Here is a 23,306-nt window from a genome sequence, read left to right on the forward strand (position 1 = left end):
TTGTTTGTGATGAAAGTTCCATTTCATATGTTGAGTATTTAGATTTAATCTGTTGAATTTCACAGCAACGAAAGCAGACTCCTTCTTTAAAAATAACTTGGTCCTTTGCCGAGAGCGACCTCTAGCGAAGAAATTCATAGTAATTCTCGACCTGTGAATGGTAACTTTCAAACTGTAAATGCATGAAATGTAACGGCGCCTCATAATTGAATACACGAATGATGTATCTTACTACTCGATATTATTTTGAATTGTTGAAGTGGACATTGTGCAATGTTACTTTTAACACCAACACATCTTTTCAGCATATAAAAATAACAATTCTGACAAACACAATAAAATGTCCAATCACCGCTGTGTAATTCAACAGATGCAATCTAAATACTCAACATATGAAATGGAACTTTCAACATAAAGTCTTTGAATCAATACGTAAATTAGGAATTCTCGACGTATGACAATGAAATTTCAACTACCGCAAACGACACAATCAAAAATCTCGACATACAAAATATAACTTTCAACCACTACTGTTGAATACAACATATGCAATCTAAAATCTCGACCTAGAATATGGAACTTTAAGAGCAAGCATTTTTGATACAACACATGAAACTGGAATTCTGGACATACGACATTAATATTTCAACGGCAACGTTCTGTTTGGACCAGCTTTTGTCCGATAGGGCGCCTACACAAAATGATTGGCGTTATTAGGTGTCATGAGATATAACAAATGTGGTGCGGCCCTTGGGCCATCGAAAATGCCATAATACGACCCTTAGGGTGGTGTGAGTTTGAGACCACTGCCTTATAGAAACGTGTACTGGTTGAACGTCTTAGCTATAAAACAAGATCTCCAAGTTCGACCATTCAGCTTAATCCACATTCCCGGATCTGAATTGCCGAACAGGATAGAATGGTAGAGATACTAGTGAACAAATGGACCAACAGATAAAGAAATAAATAGCTAACATATATATAAAAAAACTGAAATGGAAGGAGCGCGGAAGGAATTAAAGAAGAAAAAAAAACGAGTAAAACTATTGATGCATTTGGAAAATTGGCAGTCATATGATAGACTGATTGACTTAATAAATGATCATAAGAATGAAGATATGAAAGACGGGATGAGTCATTTTGCGACTCCTAAAATTAAGGTTAGAATTTAATCCTACAGTGGCGTATTTTACTAGCGTTTGCGAGCTTATAAATGACGGATCTCCTTAAACGTAACAATATTCAGTAATTCAAAACAACATTTTGTTCTCAAAATTTAATTACCCTCCACCAGTCACATTCCACTTTCAGCGTGGTAACTGAAGCAGATTAGGTAAAATAACCAGTAAACAGCCTTCTAAACTGTAAATATAACAATAGCGAGTGAAGCGTGTCCTGATCGTGATATAAGTCCCTGTTTAGAAGTTGTTTACCTTGAGCAATATTCCATTTGTAGAAATTCTATGCCTAATGAGTCTCTCTCTCTCTCTCTCTCTCTCAATCTTGCCTGAATTACGTACGTATATTTTCTTATAATTGTATGAAATCAGATTAATGTATTGTCGCTATCCGTGTAAATTTCATATCGAGTTTAGGGGAAAGGGTTATTCTAAGGTGTGAGAACTTGTAGCCCGACCCTACTTTTATCTATTTATGGGCAGGGCCGGCGCTACCATATAGGCAAACTAGGAAGCAGCCTAGGGCGCTGATTTCAGGGGGCGCATTTCTCCAAATCAACAACAGTTTTGAAAAATAAATAAATAAATTTCAGTTTTATTGAGGGTCGTTTTTTATCCTGGTTTATTTCATACAGGGACAAATAATTGGGTACATTCAGTCTGACCGAAGCTCCAGGCTGACCGGAACAAGCAAAATGAGTGAGTGAAAATCGCGCGTATACGAAACTTTCAAATGTTGAAAAAAAAATTAAAAATTTTTATTGTTTATAAATTTTGAAATTGATATTTTCTTGGGGGGTGGGTGGTGGTGGCCAGAATCTAATCTTGCCTAGGGCGCCAGATAGTCCGGCGCCGGCCCTGTTTATGGGGGGTAAAATACGTTTAAACCAAACATAAATCAAGCAGATGAAATGTATGCTTTGAGACCAGCTGCCAATAAATTTGCTCCGTTGTTCATTAATGGGTAATGGACTTGTGTGAAAAGGTAGAAAACTAGAAAATATATAATGAAAACGATTAAATAATACTAAACCATTGAGTTCCTAAAGAAAGGGGTATCATTTTTATGTCAATAACAATATGATCATGAATGCTATTGATGAAGGTAAAATTTGTGAATACCTTAATAAATAAATGGTCTCCTTAAATTACATAATTATTTCATTAAATAAATAATTAATTAACAAGCTAACAAAGATATACAATTTTTAACTATCCACAATGAATAACGAGCATCTATTTACTTATCCAAATACCTATTTATGATCTAACGTAACATTTTGTTTGGTGGCTGGCTGACTAACCTACCGGGGCCCCGAGTGGCCGAGTGGTCTAAAGCGCTTTCCGTTACGGATCACTGCAATCTCACCTCTGTCTGCGTGGGTTCTAGTCTCGGATTCAGCCAATGTGGGTATGTGAGAAAGCTTGCCAGTAACTTTTCGTGGGTAGGTGGTTTTTTCTGGGGTTTTCCCGGGTTCTTCCGCTACCATTAATACTGGCCGCCATGTTTAGCCTATCGTGTGCTGAAAAATTGCGTTAAACCCTACAACAACAACAACAACAACGACAACAACGACTAACCTACCACGTACTTAACCATTATGTCAAGTAACCTTTTTAAGAAACGTCCATTGACAGATTGAACGTTAAGCATGGTAACGAGATACATTAATTCAACCATCGGCTTACATCCACACTCTCGAATCAGTTGAACCCATGCGGGGCAGCGATATAAAACGATTCACATTGGTAGTAGGATAATGGATGACTTATGGTGAACGAACTAAGAGCTCCCCCTCCAATCCCTCCCCCCACCAATAAAAAAACAACAAACCCATAGCAAAACTATATACATGTATATAACTGAAAAGAGAAAAGAAGGAAAGAGAAACAAGATGAAATAAAGCATCGACGGATCTAGATAAATGGCAGTCATATTAGGGGCATGTTGACTCAATAAATGAACGCATAAACGAAGAGATCAGTAAGAGAAAGGGTCTTTTTGCGACGCAAAATTAAATATTAAACTGTATTTGACTGCTATCTTAAAGTCATGTATTTTACTAACGGTTTCGCACTTGTCAAAACCGGGTCCCTTTGTATGTTACAATTTGTCAGTAATTGACAACAATCCAATGTCCTCAGAATTTAACAACCGTCACGTTCAGTGTGATCACTGAGGCAAGAATAGATCAACATAACCAGTAAACATGCTTCAAGACATGCACTTCGATGATGGCGAGTGAAGCGTGTCCTCGTCGGCGATCAGTTGTCACTATTTAGTAACAGTAGCATACCTGGGTGAATAATACCTTTGTACTCTCTCTCTCTCTCTCTCTCTCTCTGTGTATGTACTTGACCAGATACACGGATTGACACAGTGTAAATGCTAAATGTTATCATAAACAAAGAGTGCACAAACTCGTTCGCAGCTGACGCCATTTCCAGACACAAAATCTGTTATACAACCCTGAGGCGTCCGTTCACAATATGGTAACCTGATATACAACCCAATTCGTCCGTCCACACTGTGATAACCTGTGACACAATCCCGAGGCGTCCGTCCACACTGTGATAACCTGTTACACAATCCCGAGGCGTCTGTCCACACTGTGATAACCTGTTACACAATCCAGAGGCGTCCGTCCACACTGTGATACATGTTACACAATCCCGATGTGTCCGTCCACACTGTGATAACCTGTTACACAATCCAGAGGCGTCCGTCCACACTGTAATAACCTGTTATACAACCCCGAAGCGTCCGTTCACACAATGATAACCTGTTATACAACCATGAGGCGTCCGTCCACACTGTGATAACCTGGTCCGACTCTTTAAGCTGATATCTATTTTATGGCATAGACAAGCATTCTGCGTTGTAATGCATCGGAATTTATTATTTCCCTTGGAGTTACCCAACACTTCTGATGTTACACTGGAGCTTTTTGAAATACTGATAACAACTTTCTGTTTAAGAATAAGAAAAGAAACAAAACAAGCTAACATATTCATATCAATAATCTCAACACTGGTTTTAAAATCGAAAACGTGGAAGTCTTGCACGTTGGAAATTTGAGCTCCAACTTGGCTTACCCCTCCCCACCCAACTTATTAGCCCCAAACGCTATTGAAACAGCGTTTAGTAATATTAAAAACATTGTACTAGAAGCGGAGTTTGTAATTATAAGAACGGCAATTGTTCTCAAAGTTGAAAAATAACAGTACCACCTTAAAAGTTGTTATTTTGGCTTTTATCGTCATTCTTGTTGACGTGAATAATAATGAACTGGACATTGGGAATACACTGCTACATAAAACGTAATATTATGAATAATTCAGTGTCTTGTTAAAATCGCATGTTATGTTAAACTAAATATATAGTGAAAAATTTACTTGCATATCTAATCCAAATCGAGGGGCCCTGAGTGGCCGAGTGGTCTAAAGCGCTCTCCGTTACGGATCACTGCCATCTCACCTCTGTCTGCGTAGGTTCGAGTCTCGGATTCTGCCAATGTGGGTATGTGAGAAAGCTTGCCAGTAGCTTCTCGAGGGTCGGTGGTTCTTTCCGTGGATTTCCCGGGTTCTTCCTCCACCATTAATACTGGCCGCCATGTATAGCCTATCGTGTGCTGAAAAATGGCGTTAAACCCTACAACAACAACAACAAATCCAAATCGAAAGTGAAATTATATATGTTGGGATGATAACAAGCGCACCCGTATTTATGATGGTTGAGCAACTATTTCCAAACTTGGTATTCATGTGTTTACTAAAATTTCCGAACAATGTATCTGTCACGGAATTGTATAAATCATTTTATATATTAAATACATGTACTCGGGTTTCGTTTTTTTTTTGTGTGTGTACAACGATTCCTGAGGGTGGACTATGTATATTGTACGAAGATTTCATAGTAGTGAGTTCGGTTCATCCTATGCTGCACATGCGAAGTGCTTTCCATGGGAAGAACCGAATATTTCCAGCGTACAGACGACGTATTGCGGCATCGTCTGTGTATAAATGCATCACCGTAAGACTAAATCTTTACATTGCAGAACGTCTTGTCAGTGAGCGGTCTGATTCACTCTGTTGTTCAGTTGAACAGGAGTAATGGCAGGAATAAGCAAGGGAGGAAATTGTGTGTATAAGCCCGATCATGAGGTGAGAGTAAATCAACTGGTACTTCTTAGGAAGTATAACCCATAAAACAAATCTACAATACCATGGCAACAAAACAGGAACGGATATGGACTTTGATTCATGACTATGGATAAAATCAAGGATAATGGAACGCTTGACTTGCTATTTTTAAAGAAATAAAACCGATAAAACATACCATAAAACTAATCATACTACGTAACGGCAACGGATGAGGAACAGATAGAACATCAAATAAGGTACTTCTTAAAACGCGACTCTTCACGGAGCCTAACCAAAAACACGATTATTAAACCCATGGAATATAACAGAACGGAGGTGGAAATGTACATGTGTGATACAAACAGGACATAAATTATTCTAAACGAAGGGAAGGAAAGGGTCACTGAAACAGGAAATAGAGCTCCAAATTACTCAAGTGCTGAGACGACAGTATATCCACAAAAACGAACTTGCACAATTTAACAACGAAACAGTAAAGGAACCAAAAGAAAAATGCAGACAGAATTACTGTAATATGCATTTTGCCTTTTCTCTCACTCCTTTTCTCTATCTTCCGCACTTCTAATAATTGCAAACATGCAAACACCAAACACATATGATATTAGACACATTATATATTATTACTACATAATCATTTTGTCTTTAAAAGCTGTTCAAACCACTTTGTATTGATCTCAGAATTTAATTTATATATTTACTACACTAAAAGAACTACTTTCCCATTTAAAACAGATTATAGATAGACTATAACCCACACTAAGATCTAGATAGTGCCAGTCCTCTCACAAAGCTGGGGCGCAAATCAACAATGCAAACACACCACCTAACAGAGGACAAAATCCAACTTTGGCAAAAGATACTAAAAATAAATAAACCTTAACAAGGAGCGAAAACCTGATCCCTTAACGGTGACAAGGGTAGGAGGTGCGAACCCAAGTTCAAGCCTGTAGGGACTAGGAATGGAAAGTGCCCCCGGAGTTCTAAGAGAATAATCAACGAGGACTATGTCTGCGGATAATCCTATTCTGATTGGTTTTAGGGAGTGGTTGGGAGAAAAGAGTCCTCCCAATCAGAAACTCCTCCACTATGTTAGTCAAGGGTATTACATTCTAGCTTCTCGAATGAATCCCCAGAGAAACTTGTTTTGAGGAATTTACAAGCTACGTGGGGTGTAAGTACAGACAGGGACCCAGCAGAAGGTATAACTAAAAACAAACATTGATAAAACAGAACCAAGATCAACCCTGACAAAAAACTACTTATTTAGCACTATTTTTACATCAACACTGCATATCTGTCATGGGTGGGCTGGAAAACAATGCAAAACACGCACATTTGGAAAGCCAGGGTGTCGTCTCTTGACGTCAAACCTGCTTTGTGCTGGGGAGAAATGAGAGATGTCAACAAATACTTTAAGGACTTGCACATCTTCAGCTGTAGAGGTATGTGAATTATTAATTTCTTGTGGATAAGTTATAACTATTGTACTGCCACGTTTATATTTGTATATTTTTATGTAGCTTCGGCTTACGTAGTATCATGCACATATTTTCTATTCTTGTTTGTGACTTAGCAAGAGATTTATATTAGCAATATAAAGTTGCATTTTTAAGAAACGTTTAGTACCGTATGATTCTTGTATGGAAAGGTTAGGTTCACTTCTAAACTTGTGTATTGTTTTGTAATTATTGTGCCGATAATGTAATCTGTGTAGCTTACCGTATATAACGTCATTATGATTCATCGTATTTGCCCGAGTCATGCATAGTACACGGTGTAAGATGTATTTTCAGCTGACCAGAGTGATCAGAGTTATCGGAGTGATCAGAGTCGACGTGGTACCAGCTGCAGAGCTAACCATAGAAGTTGACCATAGCAGCTGTGATGCTGAACCATATCAGCCGTAGAGCTGAGTAAACACTGTTGCTGGTCGAGTAGTAGGTAATCGGGCGTTGCTGACCGAGAATGGTGGGCGATGATTGCTTGATTGACCAACCTGGAATACTGACTGCTTGATTGACCAGTGTGACTGGTAGCCAAGTGTGCTGGTGACGGAGCGTGTAACTCCAAACATGTAATCTTTTAGCTGTGGGCTAATCTTTGGGGTTTGTAATACCCAGTGTGTTTTTTGAGACTATACATATATTTTGTACATTCGTCCCTTTGTTTTCACCATTTTCACTATTTGAGTGAATACATTCTTACTATGAGTAGAATACCACAGTTTTACTATCTGAGTAAACCAACATTATTTCGTTGTGAAATAAATCACTGCGAATCATTCAGTCCTTGTCCTTGTACTGTGTAAGGCCATTTTCTTGGGGGTATTTTCATTATTTAGTTCGTGCTGATTATGTTAACTGATCTGATAGTTGGATCTTATACACACGGATTAATCATAATTCTTTCCCCATTCAAGACATTCATCATCAAACATTCTATATGTATCACCATCAAACGTGTTCTGTTGTAAATCCGAAATCACACCCGGCTATCTTGTTACAATATCAAACCTTTTGATTCATTGAATAACGATAAGTATAAACTTTTTCATTAAGACAAAACTGCCCCTAATACAAGAAAGACTTCTTACGGATCTCTTTTTGTTTTGAATTATTACCTTTTTCGCGGTGGTTGTGGAGTGGGTTTAGTAGAAAAGTAATTGACTGAATTAATTAGTAACAGTTACCAGCATATACTTATAGTTGTTAATTTCAATATAGTGACTTTCTGAAGCCGTATATATATTTGTTGATAGTTTACGAAAAGCTCACCCAAAACAAAATACTACCATTATAAAATCTGTCAGTGGTTGCAAGCAAGTATCTAGCCCTGGTGTTGCCCATTGGTGTATCTTGTAGTCCAGCTTGAAACATCATATTTACAGCAGCAGGATTTGGCCCAGGTTTATTTGTTTTTATCTCATCATACAACTTATAATCTGGTGGCTTAAAGCTGCAGTTTTTACACATCATAGTATGCTTCCAAGCAAGTCCCCGTTTTATTTCATTAGCAATTTGGAACTCTGGTCTGCCACTTACGTTGACTCGATTACCATGGCGATGAATGATATAATTCCACATTTCAATTTTTTTCATGCAGATCATACGTGTCCAATCGTGCTCATTCAAATGTGTTTCTTTCAGGTCCAGTTTTGCTTTGGATGATGGTCGTAGAAATTTTGCAGACCCAGGTGTGCCATTACAGTCTGGTGCCTGAACTGACTTGAGACCCCCATTTGTCGGCTTTGTCACTGCTATGAGAGAGAACTTATCTGCATCCATTTTTCTGGTCACTGGAACAGATGCAGCACTGGAACTTGGTAGAGTATCATCAGTCAGATATGTGACTTCTCTGTTATTTTGGAATATATCCAGGTTTTAAAAAATTGTCGTCGGTTACAATAACTGCATGTAAAATACAAGAATTATCCTCTTTCTCTCACTTATATAACTAGGAGAAGGCATGCTAGCTTGGTTTCAGAGAACTTCACCAACTCTTCAATACTACTGGAAGCCTAACATTTGAAGACTCCTCCCCATCATGGGTGGAAATGATGTCATATATATGGTTAGACCTAGCTTGCGTATTTAGAAGCTACCAGATTTCAGGTGTTACCTTTCATTGACAAGCTGTGGTTTAAATTGCTTCACACCTGATAAGGAAAACCATTGATGTTTATGACAAAGGAATGGAGAGACTTTGCCATATAACAAAATTTGTCAACTTCAGGTTTTCAATTTTCATTAAAATTAAAGTTAAATTTAAATTTTCATATCAAAACATGTATTTTTAAAATAATTGAAGTTTCTAAGAAAGTTAAACAGTCAAGTTTAATTTCTAGTAATTTCTAGATTGGTGTTATAACTAAAAACTAATTACAGTTTATTTGAAGTGTTTATCTTGATTAGCGAAATCACAATTAAACTTTAAGTTTTGTGCATTTTTAAAATTCGGCCATTTGGAATTGGCTTGTGCTTGTGTTACAGTGTTGTAAGCTAAAAGCCTGTAATTCTTCTATTCATGGACGAAATTCCTTAAAACTTTGCAGCAGTATTTAAGAGACATTCATTTGATCACAGATAGAAGTTTTGTCCATGGAGGTGAAATTATCTAACCTTGTCAGGAATCGGGTCACAATTAATACTTCCAGTTCAGTACCCACGAATGTTGTTCTAGTCTAATTTTAGAACATGTTTTCCTCTCTCATTTTGGTGGTGATATAATAATTTTATTTATGCATGTTTTGGTAGGGATTTAAAGGTGTTGTTGTCTGTGTGTATTTCGGCGACAGTGCACAGTGAGTACTAAGGCCTTTGTGATGATCCGGAAGTGAAATCTGTGTTCTGTTTACATACTGGTATGTTGACGTCCAGCATCTCAAAAAAGGGCAGGTCAACTTTTGACGAGAACTTCACCGCGAAGTCATCTTCGAAGGTATTGTAGATTAACATATGATTTGTATTGATTGTCGCACAGTGGAAAGGTCAGTACTGAGAAACAAATGTAGAGAACATATAGTAAAATTATTTGCGTACTATGTCTATATCGAAGGTACTTGACCGCGTATTGTGACTGTTGTAGAGAATCACACAGGTGCTCCACTCAAGCCTGACGTTGAGAAAAAACAAAACAAAAAAACCAACAAAAAAAACAAAAAAACAAACAAACAAAACAACAAATCTAAAGGGAAAAATCACACAGAGTGACAAAAGCACCTTAGATTTCCCCCATGACCCGTTCTGGCATAGGACCCTCTCTACCATAATATATAAGAGAGAAGGTACGGAACTTCCAAATACTTCGTTCCACCTATGACCCTCGATTTCCTTCAGCTATTTCCGTCTTTAAAGGCAAACCTGCACGCTATATGGCTTGATTTACTCCTGAGATATGTGTCTTTCCATCAAGCCATCATTGTCTTTTCTACGTTGTACCAAACTAAACTTAAGGGCTCCGAAACGTGGCATTTTCGCGAATTTTGTCTTCTGGACAAGTGCGTGCACATGTGAAAACCTGTGAAGAGAGCCACATGTGCTATTTTTGCGACATTACGATGCATCCCTTCTTGAATTACAGAACAGTGGTCGATGCAAAAGTAAGTTTTTACTTACCATTAACTCGATTCAACTTTAGGAATCCTGTTCCATGCAAGAATTAGTCATTGTCTTCTTCACTGCACATACATCGTATACATGCATCTTTATTTTCAAAATAGACAAACTATGCGGCACACACGTCAACGCTGAAATATGATTGGCTCAAAACGTTATACTTATTATCAGAGGAGCACGGACTTGTCTCAGCAGCAAAATTTCGCGAAAATGCAATGTTTCGGAGCCCGTAACTTCAGTTTGGTATAACGTAGAAGAATCAATGATGGCTTGATGGATAGACACATATCTCAGGAGTAAAACAAGTCATATAGTGTGGACGTGCGATGTTAAAGACGGAATAAGCAGAAGGAAATTGAGGGACATGGGTGGAACGAAGTATTTGGAAGTTCCGTACCTACTCTCTTATATATTATGATAGAGAGGGTCATATGTCAAAACGGGTCATGGGGGTAATCTACGGTACCTTTGTCACTCTGCATGATTTTTCTTCCTTCATATTTTTATCTTCTTTTCAACATCAAGCTCACGTCGAGCACCTGTGGAGAATCAGAGTGAATTTGATTTTGTACAAGGCCAAGTTCTAAATACAAATGTATATAGCATGATATCACAAGAAAGCCAACAAACAATACAGATCAAATTTACATGACAGTATAGGTGTTTAGAGCGACCGCCTTGGATTCCGGAGGTCGCGGGTTCGAACCCCGGCCGAGTCATACCAAAGACTTATAAAAATATTACTTGCAGCTGCCTCGCTAGACGCTTAGCATGAGGAGGCGTTAGGACTGGCCGGCCTTATGAAAGGATAATGTAGCTGGGTGGCACATGATGCTACATGTCTGCAGCATAAGGCCCCAGTGTTAGACATCACCATAAACTGACACACTGAAGACATCGTAGCGACATGACTGAAAAATTGCATATTATCATTTAATGCAGACTATGACCTCGCTACAGGAACACAACCTGCTGAGTGATCTATAGAATAGCATACATTTCTTACATCTTTTCATATGCCGCTGAGAAAGTCACGTACATTTTTGTTGAAGTAGGTATGTACAGGATTTTGTGACGTACATGACTCGTTTACTGGTATCGTTTTCTAGGAATTCACCTATGACAGGTAGTAATTACACAATTCATCAAAAAATCGTATTTCCTTATTGCGAATTTTTTATTTGTATTTCTACCAACAAAAAAGTACACATCAAAATAAAATACGACATATTTTTAGAACTTTATTAGTTATTATATTTTTTTAAAAGAATGGGAATTTTATTTGAAAGACAGAACACTTTTTGTTGTCAACATTAACACAGGGATTTCGAACTGTATATTTCATATTTATTTGAAATGGAGCAACCACACAATCCATAGTTTACGTGATTGGTCTTATTACCCTGATGCGACACCATTTTTAATGCACAAAAAGTCACTATGATTTTGCAATTTTATTATGGATTATTATTTCGTCAAAATTTTCAGAAATTTACAGAAAAACATCCTTTTGAGTGACATAAGAATAGTTTTTGTCAATTTGTGAGAAATAAATATACGATCTTTTGTCCATTTTTTAAGAGCAGACATCTATTTGAGTGACGTAAACAAGAATTTTTAAACGACTACAGAACTGAGAATTAAGAGCAACGGTTTGGCAAAGCTCACGATAATTTTTTTTATAGTTCACAGCTCGTTTTCGTTATGTTAGTACTGACATTTAGTTTCTAGGGTGTTGATTTGCTTATTGATTCTTATACTTCTATATCTGTGTTCGTCCTTTAAGTCATCACCTTGTGCCGTTTTATGCAATATATATACCGTCCCATTTTAATACCTTTTCATCTTTTTTCATTAACATAGAACATTTACATCTCCCGTTGATCGGGAAGCTTGATTATACACCGTTACCATCTTACCGTTTTTAATTTCAACCATTTGTTCTTTTATATCGCTGGTCGATATATGACCTTTTATAGTTTTTTAAAAAGATTATACAAATAACATTTTGTTTGGCGCTAAATAGCCTAACAGTGCTGATGCGCCGTTACAAAGAATCAATCAATCAATCAATCAAACCTTTAAGTCATACGACTCGTACGTAAAATGAAATGTATTGATCCAAAATAATTTCTGTTTCATTAAAAAAGAGTGTGGGGCAGTGGTAGAAAATATTTATATCCATGATTTGCTGGTATTAGTGACAAGAAATACTATTTCAAACTGTTACTTTAGCATCTGAAAAAGTTTGGACGGTTGAACGATAAAACCCAAGTAAATCTGTCTTTTTGGTATTAATTGAAAACAATTATACACGAGTAAACTGGTTTTCTATTTTAATTTGAATCTTATCTATCTGAGAATGATTCTCCAGCTCTTTTATGAGAGACACGGCGGATAATGAATTGGAATGTGGACATGTAGTGGCCAGTTCGGTCATCACGATCCCATTAATTTACTTACATTCCCACTAGCTATTTCATTTTTGACCTAGAAAGTACAAGACATGGATCAGCTACATTAAATCATAATTCATTTTAGGAGATATGTCCATGGCGTCTGGAAAGCCGATATTCTTTCGAACGTTTCCATTTACATTTTTTCATCCTGGTATCATGCTAATTCGGCAGACAGTGACGAAATCTAGGACTACACCGTTACAACAGCGGCAGTAATATCAGGGGCTTAATATCCGGTTGTAATTGTCCTCTCCTGTTAAGGGGCAGGGGCCAGTTTTTATGTACAAATTTAATACCGCAATCAGCAACTTAGTATAGAAAATGAAATACACAAGTGAGTTCAAAAAGGTCCATATTTTTAGATACATATATTAAAACAAAGCAAAAGAATATTATTCACTTGACCAGAGAAGTCAATGGCAGTTCATAGCAGAAGAAGTTTATGCACCCCAACCCTAGTTTATACATGCATTTTTCACATCCAAAGGCCATTTTTGACAGCATGTGGTGATGTGGTGCTCACAGTGCAAACGTAAGCTCTTTCCCTTTATGAAAATGTTGAAAAACATTGTCTACTAAATAGTTTGATGCAATTCAGAATAGTTGTCATCCAAGCCGTTTTTGAGATACTCTACTTGCCTTGAACCCCCCAAAAAAGTCACACCACAGCCTTAAGTTAAGAAATTTGCCAGGGGCCAAATTACGAAACTGGACCCTGCCACCTTAGCACGACCTTTAGAAATCTCGTTAATATCGCGTGACACCTGTACAAATAGTGGATATATGTACTTTTACGGTGAAAGATGAGACAGACTGTGTTTGCACATGACTGAGCACTGTTTTGAAATATGCGCTACGGGTATACACCGTTGAAAGTAGACATGTACACATTTTGAGCGAATAACATTAAACTAATGCTTTTGTTTACTTTCCTTTTAGCTGAAAACTAATTTAAAAAAATTCAACAATAATGATCTACTATCCCAATACATCATTCTTTTCACGTTTATAATCTACTATCCTGTATTTCATATGCTCAAACGCTTGGTTGTATCCCAGTTTCAATTCGTGCGATACACTATTATACAGAAGAGGAAGAGTCATGTATTGATTGTATGTATGACGAGACCTGTATTGATTGTGTATTTAAAAGAATACATTGATATTTAACATCAGAATGTGCTTTGTTAATATCTGAAACAGTTTGTCCAATTAACACCGCTCCGGTGGCCTAGTGGTTAGAGCGTCCGCCGCGGATGCGGGAGGTCGTGGGTTCGATCCCCGGCCGAGTCATACCAGAGACTTAAAAAATGGTACGAACAGCTGCCTCGCTTGGCGTTCAGCATTAAGAGGTTAGTGTTAGGACTGGTCGGCCTGGTGTCAGGATAATGTGACTGGGTGGGACATCATGCTACATGTCTGCGGCATGATGCCCCAGTGCTAGACATCACTATAAACTGCCACATTGCAGACATCATAGCGATATGACTGAAAAATTGTTAAAGCTACGTTAAAAATCAAAATCACATCACATTGTCCAATTAACAAAGAACAGCTTTGTTCTTGTCTACTCCCGCTTCAGAGATTGTGTAAGTTCTCACCTGACTACAACATGTACGATCAACGTTCATCACAGTGGAACGAGAACAACATCAAAAACATTCTTCTCATGTTAAGAACTGCCTCACCAACAAAGCCGTTGTTGTTGTTGTTGTAGGGTTTAACGCCATTTTTCAGCACAAGATAGGCTATACATGGCGGCCAGTATAATTGGTGGAGGAAGAACCCTGGAAAACCCCGGGAAGAACCACCGACCCACGATAAGCTGCTGGCAGGCTTTCTCACGTACCAACGTTAGTCGAGGCTGAGACTCGAACTCACGCAGACAGAGGTGAGATGACAGTGATCCGTAACGGTGAGCGCTTTAGACCACTCGGCCACTCGGGGCCCCAACAAAGCCGTAAACGGGCAGCGCAATGTGTCGCATTACTAATCGAAAGACGAGACCAATGCCGATAACTAGTTTAATTTCTTCTGATATTATACAATGGAGATAATATCTCAATTGAAATCCGTATAAATAAAACTTTTTAATAATAATGGTAGATATGATGATAACAAAAATAAAAAATGCATCCCCATTCGAAATATTCATTTAGTCGACTATTCAATAACACATTGCATTTAGAAAATTTCAGTGTCAAAGAACTCGACTCATAGTACACAAACGAACAGCCGTAAATCAACGCGTACAGCGAATGTAAAGCTAAAACAGAAAAGAACAAGGAGAGAGAGAGAGAGAGAGAGAGAGAGAGAGAGAGAGAGAGATGTAATAGTAACATTTGTTTACTAATTGCTGAAATGAGCATCTTGTCTTGTCTAGTCTCGCTTCTCATCGTCTAGCCACACTCACCCCACCCCACTCCACCCGACCCCACTCATCTCATCTCATTTCCACTTAAGTGGGGTCCCGAGCGGAATGAGGATCGAATGCGCTCGTCTTTACCCAGTGGTGTAGTGCTAAATAAAGAAGTGAGAGAACACAATCGAGCCGTGAGGGAACGCATGCTACGCAGATGCGTGGGGTGGGGGATAATGCAAGCGCAAAAATAGTAAGGGAAAGTCGTTGTCATGCGTTCCCTCAGCACAACAATCCTGCCTTTATCGATTCCTGTCAGCTCGTCTCTGTCCGCGTGGAATCTAGTCTCGAGTTCGGCCAATGGTGTTATGTGAGAAGGCTTGCCAGTAGCTTTTCGTGGGATGATGGTTCTTGCTCTTCCAGATATACCGGACGTTATGTATAGCCTGCGTCCTGTCATGCGCTGAAAATGGCGTTAAATCCACAAAACCAAACCAAACCAAATCAAACCTTACCTTGCCTTGACCCGGCTCGCCATACCTTACCTTGACGTACCATAACTTGATGTAGGCAACAATTATCCTATAATAATTAACGACCTTTAATATCAAGATAACTCTATGATCTCTGTATACATTATTATATGTTTACTCCAGATAACACTTAGGATCCGATCACTTAATTTTCGAAAAGGTGTTGGATGGGGACTTTTTTGTTTTCAAAAAGAGAAATTATCTATTTAGGTCAAAGAAACGAAAATCTCATTGTTTGAAAGAGTCCTATATTCTCCATTTACCACCCCCCCCCCCCCCAAATCATATGGTTTATTTCATAATAGATTCGTATAGGACGAACACGTTATAGAAGTATTCTTTCCATAGTAAAAGAAAAGCCGCGGTGGCTCAATGATACATTTGTTGGGCTCATGAAAACCACGATGGCTCAGTGGTACAATCATTGGGCTCGCGACAACCGCGAAGGCTCTGTGATACATTCGTTGAGCACATGTTCACCGCGGTGGCTCAGTGGTACACTCGTTGGACTCGTGACCAGATGGGGGCAGGTCCAATTCGACTCACTGGACCAGCTTCCTTCCTCTGCACGCTTTCACCATGACAATATTGCTGTGCCCATGAACTCCTGACAAATTCCAATCGCTGTGATCATGGGCGTTTCCAAAGAAATCTTTTTAGAGGGAGAGTAAATAAACAGGCAATGAATGTGTTGGAAAGGACTCATGAAGACAGCGTAAGTTTCTGCATTTGAAGTGTTTCCATGGCATAACTCGAATCATGTAACTGTATTGAAAACTTTTCAGAAGAAAAAAAAAACTTGCGTTTGTTTCGTGATAATGTTTTGCTTGATTCGCTTTTGTTCTTTTTTACGCCCTCTAGAGAGAGAGAGAGAGAGAGAGAGAGAGAGAACGATTTCTTTCAATCTCTCATTGAGGTCAATAATACAATTTCTTTCAATCTGTCAGAAGTAAACCTGTAACAGTGGCGTCATTTTGACGGAAAAGGGTAGGTATGCATAACTTTTATGTTGAAATATAACATAGATAATACCCGTTATCTGATTATTTGACTATATTAATGTATACCACCACTACAGGTAGCCTCTCCATATTTCCAAAAACAGTAAAGCAATTATTTGTTCCTCTCTCTTCCCAAGCGTTTGTTGTTGTTGTTGTTGTTGTTATTATTATTATTATTAGTAGTAGTAGTAGTAGCAGTAGTAGTAGTAGTTGTAGTAGTAGCAGTAGTAGTAGTAGTAGTAGTGTAAAGGAGGAAGAAAATCTCGACATTTACTGTTCCGTTGTTGGATTCTTTAAAGTGTATTAAGTTATTGAATATCCATAATTTTTGTTCCTGTTTCTTTCTTCAGTTTTGTAAACATAATGTATATGCATTCTTACTAAATATTTCGAACGAAGAGAACAGCATTTCTGTATGAAATGACAAATAGGCTGACGGATTTCTTAAGTTCGCATGAATCGTTTTGTACCAAATTCACGTCACGCCCGATTAACAGGATTGCTACAGTGATTTTGATTTGTTAAATCAAATCCGTTTCCGGTTTTATCACCTGCATCAGTCCCTGGTACTAGATGGTACAATTCACACAAACATGTTTATTTACATCGTTATTTCTTGACATTGCTGCGGTAACGGAGATGAATGCGTGCACAGTCTGTCATCACTCAGGATGATGCAAAATGGTATCTGATCTTGTTGACACGTCCGTATAAAATATCCTAATGTTCTTTCCTGCTTGGCGTAATGCGGTTAATGGGGCCAAGAACTGCCTTGACCCAGTGTGTTAACGTGCCTAACCAAAATGGTGCGGTTCGAACTCTATCATTGGATAAACCCATGACGGCTACAATGGAATGCCTTTGGGAAAATCATTTACATATATTCAGTATACACATATAATTTTCTACCAATGTTGATGACATTTTTCTATTTAACGCACTTTCTACAGAGTTAAAGTTCTGAACGGTGAAGAATTTAAGTCCACTCCAATTTATGAGCACACTGATAAACAAATGTTAGCCTTACACCACGACAAATGGGGTGAATAACCTTATAAATATGTTGCGGACACACCGCTCCGGTGGTCTAGTGGATTGAACGTCCGCCTGGGATGCGGGAAGTCGCGGGTTCGATCCCAGGCCGAGTCAAACCAAGGACTCAAAAAAATAGTAACAGCTGCCTCGCTAGGCGCCCAGCGTTAAGAGGTTTGTGCCAGGACTGGTCGGTCTGGTGTCAGGATAATGTGATTGGGTGGAACATCATGCTGATGTCTGCGGCATGATGCCCCAGTGCAAGACATAACTATAAACTGCCACACTGCATACATCGTAGCGATATGACTGAATGAAACAGGCTACGTTAAAAATCCAAATCACACACACAGGCATGTTTGGGACATGTTGACATAAGATAACGAATTATAGCAACAAGTACTCTAAACGGCGATTCTTTATCAAATTTATTTTCAAGTCAATTATATTATTTTAGGAAATAAAATCTGTTTACAATAATATTAGTACTATCCATCAGCTCAGGTCGGCTACCGTGCTGTATATATGGCAAAGTACTTTATTTCAATTTCCGGGGCACTAAATAACGCACGTTGCTGCGCCGAAAAACCTCACACACCTAATTGCTCGCGAACCTCGACTTACCTTGTCGAAATAGGCATTTTCTTTACATGTTGTCAGATATCTTTTTCTCAGTCTGTTTATTAATTCATCGTTCCGCTTTTGCGTATGTCCGTTCTGCTTCAGTGACTGTCCTTTTTTCTTCTTCTGTTTTGTCTCAGATTGATAATAGTCACCGAATCACCTAGAATAAAAGTTATATTTCCATTTTGAATTATGTGATATAGTGTTACGTTAATTGGCCCCATTGTTCCGAGTCATGTTTAGCCCATTTTACAGTTGTCACGTGTCTGCATATTAGTCAGTTTGTTCGACAAAAAAAGCAACCCCCATATCCCCCATAACCATGCACCACCCAAACCCCCTATAAAAAAGCATAAAAAATGGTCGTTGATGTGAGCATAACAGACACTCTTATACCGACCCAGTGATTAAATTCGTATCTAATAGTCACTCCTAATTCAGGACAGAACTCAAGTCATATCAGTAAAGATAGGTTCAAATATACACTACACAGCGAAAAGTGCAGGATCCTACAGGAAGATGCGTGATGATATGGAGTGCTATTATATACTGAGAAAGAATATTATCATACAAGTGAGAGAATTTCTAGTTCGTTTCAACTGAGTCAACGGGTTTAGGGCACCAATCGCCCTTACTAAGTCAGATAAAGTGCAGTCTTTTCAATCAGACCCCCTTCTATTCTATTTTAAATAAGAACATACGATATAGTTCGTGTATTAAATTACGTAATAAAAATCCTCTCTACTTTAGTTCATTTTAATTTCAGAGTTTTGAAAATTAATGTTTGTGATGCATACTGCGATTCTTGACAGCATCATCAAACTCTTCATGAAGAGTGTTTCTTTCCTTTCTAACTCTGTATGAATTATAAAGATTTCATTCACGCTTGCCTGTCGTCTTTATTTCATGATGCGTTTTCTAAAAGCACGTGGTTCGCTCCCTTTTGTGCTTCGTTCCATGGCTTGTCATTCGGTGTTCACAATTTAAAGTGCTTTGATGTTATATACGAATAAGATATCAGTAAAGAATAATAGATAACCATGGAGTTATTGCTTTTTATTATCACAATTTCTTACCCGTAGTTACAAAACCAGTTCATCTATCGCTTCTAAATGAGACGCATGGATACAGTAATTAGAAGGACCAGGCATCAATATGGCGATTCAGAGCTTACGAGGATCAGGCATCAATATGGCGATTCGGAGCTTACAAGGATCATGCATCAATATGGCGATTCAGAGCTTACGAGGATCAGGCATCAATATGGCGATTCGGAGCTTACAAGGATCATGCATCAATATGGCGATTCAGAGCTTACGAGGACCAGGCATCAATACGGCGATTCAGAGCTTACGAGGATCAGGCATCAATATGGCGATTTGGAACTTACGAGGATCAGGCATGAATATGGCGATTCGTAGCCTACGAGGATCAAACATCAATATAGCGATTCGGAGCTTACGAGGACCAGGCATCAATACGGCGATTCGGAGCTTACGAGTACCAGGCATCAATACGGCGATTCGGAGCTTACGAGGATCAGGCATCACTATGGCGATTTGGAGCTTACGAGGATCAGGCATCAATATGGCGATTCGGAGCCAAGGAAGATCAGGCATGCGATCATGTAAACTAGAATATGCATTTGAATGGTAATTTTCGTTTTGAGTTAGGTGAAAAGGACGTCAGAAAATTCAAAGTCGTTAGTGACTGACTGACACAAGATCTCCAGGTCAAACTCCGACACAGATGATCAGCGCCATACAAGATTTTGTTTTATTTAAGGCCTAGAATGCCAAAAATAGTATGCAGATTTTGTGGTGAATAGCATCCGACACATTTGTTTATGTTGCAGTTTTGGTTATAGCGAGGGAAAGCTGAAGTGTGTGATTTCGATATCACCTATCAGACGTGTGTATCGATACAATACAGATTGCATTTGATAAGATTTCTTTGAGAAACATCTGAATATTGTAATTATACTCTGCCCTATTAACGCCAAGTAAAGCACCTTTGTCATCTGGCGATCAATCAATTGTGTGCATCATCCCCACTGCGACCGTAAAAATATGCGTGTTTGCTAACGCTTCCGTTGTCAAACTCTTCAGTGTCGGTATATCAGTTTTGTTTTAAGTTGGATAAGATCAATTAAAGACAGTATTTTATACGCATGTAGGTATATACTTGTAGGTTATAGGATTGACTTTTTTCCATCCATTTCACGAGCGTGTGAAGGTAGGGCAATCAGTACAACATTTTACCGCATAACCTTTGTATTATCGATTCATTGGCTAACATACTTTCAATCTGTGACATGTTGCGGGACCCATCCAACACATCCTGTTCATGTCAGTATGACTTGTTTGATATAAGTGGTCGCTTTTCGATTTTGTCGATATTAAACCTTGCCAAAAAAAAAGAAAGAAAAAAAGAAAAAAAGCTGTCTTATTCGTCACACCAATCGGATATGGCATACATTTATCCTTTTGCTTATATCAATATTAGTCCCAATAGATACACTTCAATGAAAAGCACTCTTAGTCTGCAGCTTGGGAAATTCAATCAGTTGAGAAAGCGTTTCGTAAACTGATCTTTCAGACAGTTCCTCCACTCTGTGTTTCACTGTATGCCATATAAAGTGCATATATTTTCTTGTAAGTAGCTTACTCCAGTATTAGACACACGACCATAACTGGATAATAGTGAAAACTGAAACAGCACATTGTAAAATAAACAAATAAACATAGCAATTTGGAGATATTCCAAACTCAGCCCATTCATTTTATCCACTTGTCTATGTTATACATGTATTATTTAAAATATTGCGTTAAATAAAATAAAGACGATAAAATCACCAAACCTGATTGATGCCAATTATCCTGCCAAATGCACTATGTTCAATTACTTGTACATGATCCAGCCCACACAGATACTTAAATAATAGAACTAAAATAAAAAGATCAATATTAGCTGAGAACTCGAGGGTCTGACGTTAGAAAAATCAACCTTTTCTGCCGCACAACCAGTTACAGGACGAGAATAGTGAAGTGGGGGGGGGGGGCTATATAGCGACAATGGGGAAAATACATTACAGACCCCCTGGGCACGTATAGCGAATATATGTCTCAGACAACCCTGGGCACATATAGCGACAATGGGAATTTAAAAGGGAATATTGGGCCCCCTGTAATCGGACAAGGGAAAGTTTGGTTGTTGTATAGGGTGAATATGTATGGAACAGGTGAGTGACGTCACGGTACTGGACATTAATAACAATGTTGCAACGGTCTTACCTGAATAGGCGCTGCTCTAGGTTGTTGTTGTTGTTCTAGAGTTTAACACCATTTTTTAGCACAAGATAGGCTATACATGGCGGCTAGTATAACTGGTGGAGGAAGAACCTTGGAAAACCCAGGAAAGAACCACCGATCCACGAGAAGCTACTGGCAGGCTTTCCCACGTACCCACGCTAGCCGAGCCTTGGACTCGAACCACGCAGACAGAGGTGAGATGACAGTGATCCGGAACGGTGAGCGCTTTAGACCACTCGGCCACTCGGGGCCCGCCGCTGCTCTAGATAGAGACAAATGCAGTAGATATATAGACATATATAACACATACATAGATTGATGAACATAAATATGTCACACCTAAAATATAAAATCGAAAAAAAAAAATAGGCAAGAGAGGAAATCTTTCGATGCAATGCAGCAGCCCTGAAAAGGGCCTTTGTGTTTCTTCTAATGTGGGATAATGTCTTCCGCACAACCAGTTACAGCACGAGAATAGCGAAGGGGCGGGGGTCTGTATAGCGACAATGGGGAAATAGACAAAAAGAGAAGAAACACAAAGACCCAATTCTTTATTCGGTTGGTTCTTCCTACAGCTCCAGTGTCTGACCTCCAATTGAAGTTTAAACAGTAGAATATCGCTGCCTTAGACTAGTGAATAAAATTAATGGGCTGAAAAGGGCCTTTGTGTTTCTTCTCTTCTTCTTTGCCACCAAGTTCTTATCTTCCCATCACATTTTTATTATTTATTGTCTTCTCCTTTTCCTTCTCTTTCTTCTCTTTTTATTTTCCTATTCTTTTCTATCTTCTCGTTTCATCTTCTCATCCTTTCTTTAACCTCCTTATCACCCTTCTCTTCCTTTTCGTGTCTAGTTATCTCTCAAAGTCTTTCTTTGGTGATCTTTAAATTACTAATTTCTATTTTCAGACGACGGGGACTGTATAATTCCTCTCCAATTTCACTCAAATTCCTCTGTCATCCCCAGCCTCTTGCAATTGCATCATTCTTTTAGACGTGTTTGACCAACACGGCATGTACGTCTGGTTAATTCAAACACAGCAAGATGTTAATTATTCCTCGGGGAAGGAATCCGAGCAACATCCCCAGGCATTAATGCACTCAAAGAGTGTTGTTAATTTAGCTTCAGGTCATGGGACTATATTAAGTCCCTAATGACCTGAATGTAAGGCTATACATGAGGGGGAATGGACCCAACACACACTCATGTTAAATAAAGAAATTTCAGTCTATTCTACTGAGATACCAGGTGTCAACCAAAGCAGAATGAGACATCAGTCGCGATTGGTTGCAACTATGTCGTCACATCGGGGCAGCTGGACGGGTGGAAATTGTCCCACATCTCCGCCCAGGTACGAAATTTCCGAGAGAAGCAAGGAGGCAAGGGATTCGGCAAAAGGCGCAAGCGCACAGAGTTCTGAAACGCCAGCTCGTACTTGTTCAAATCGAGTCCAGTCATTCTAATGGACAATATAAAAATACCAATAATGTGTATGCTACCTGTGCAATTAATCAAATCAATATAAGTCAATA

The 23,306-nt window shown here is 38.7% G+C and overlaps 1 long non-coding RNA gene across 1 annotated transcript in view; it reads right to left on the bottom strand.

Moving 5' to 3' along the window:
- Positions 1–22,722, bottom strand: part of LOC149792608 (uncharacterized) — an 82,666-nt gene extending 59,944 nt beyond the window's left edge. Inside the window, exon 1 of the long non-coding RNA XR_016423299.1 lies at positions 21,758–22,722. This is a non-coding gene — a long non-coding RNA (uncharacterized LOC149792608). The remainder of the gene's footprint in view (positions 1–21,757) is intronic.
- Positions 22,723–23,306: the final 584 nt, after the last annotated feature.

Source organism: Sinohyriopsis cumingii, chromosome 9 (genome assembly GCF_028554795.1).
Source record: "Sinohyriopsis cumingii isolate HCF-2022 chromosome 9, ASM2855479v2, whole genome shotgun sequence".
In the NCBI taxonomy this organism is placed as follows: Eukaryota; Metazoa; Mollusca; class Bivalvia; order Unionida; family Unionidae; genus Sinohyriopsis; species Sinohyriopsis cumingii.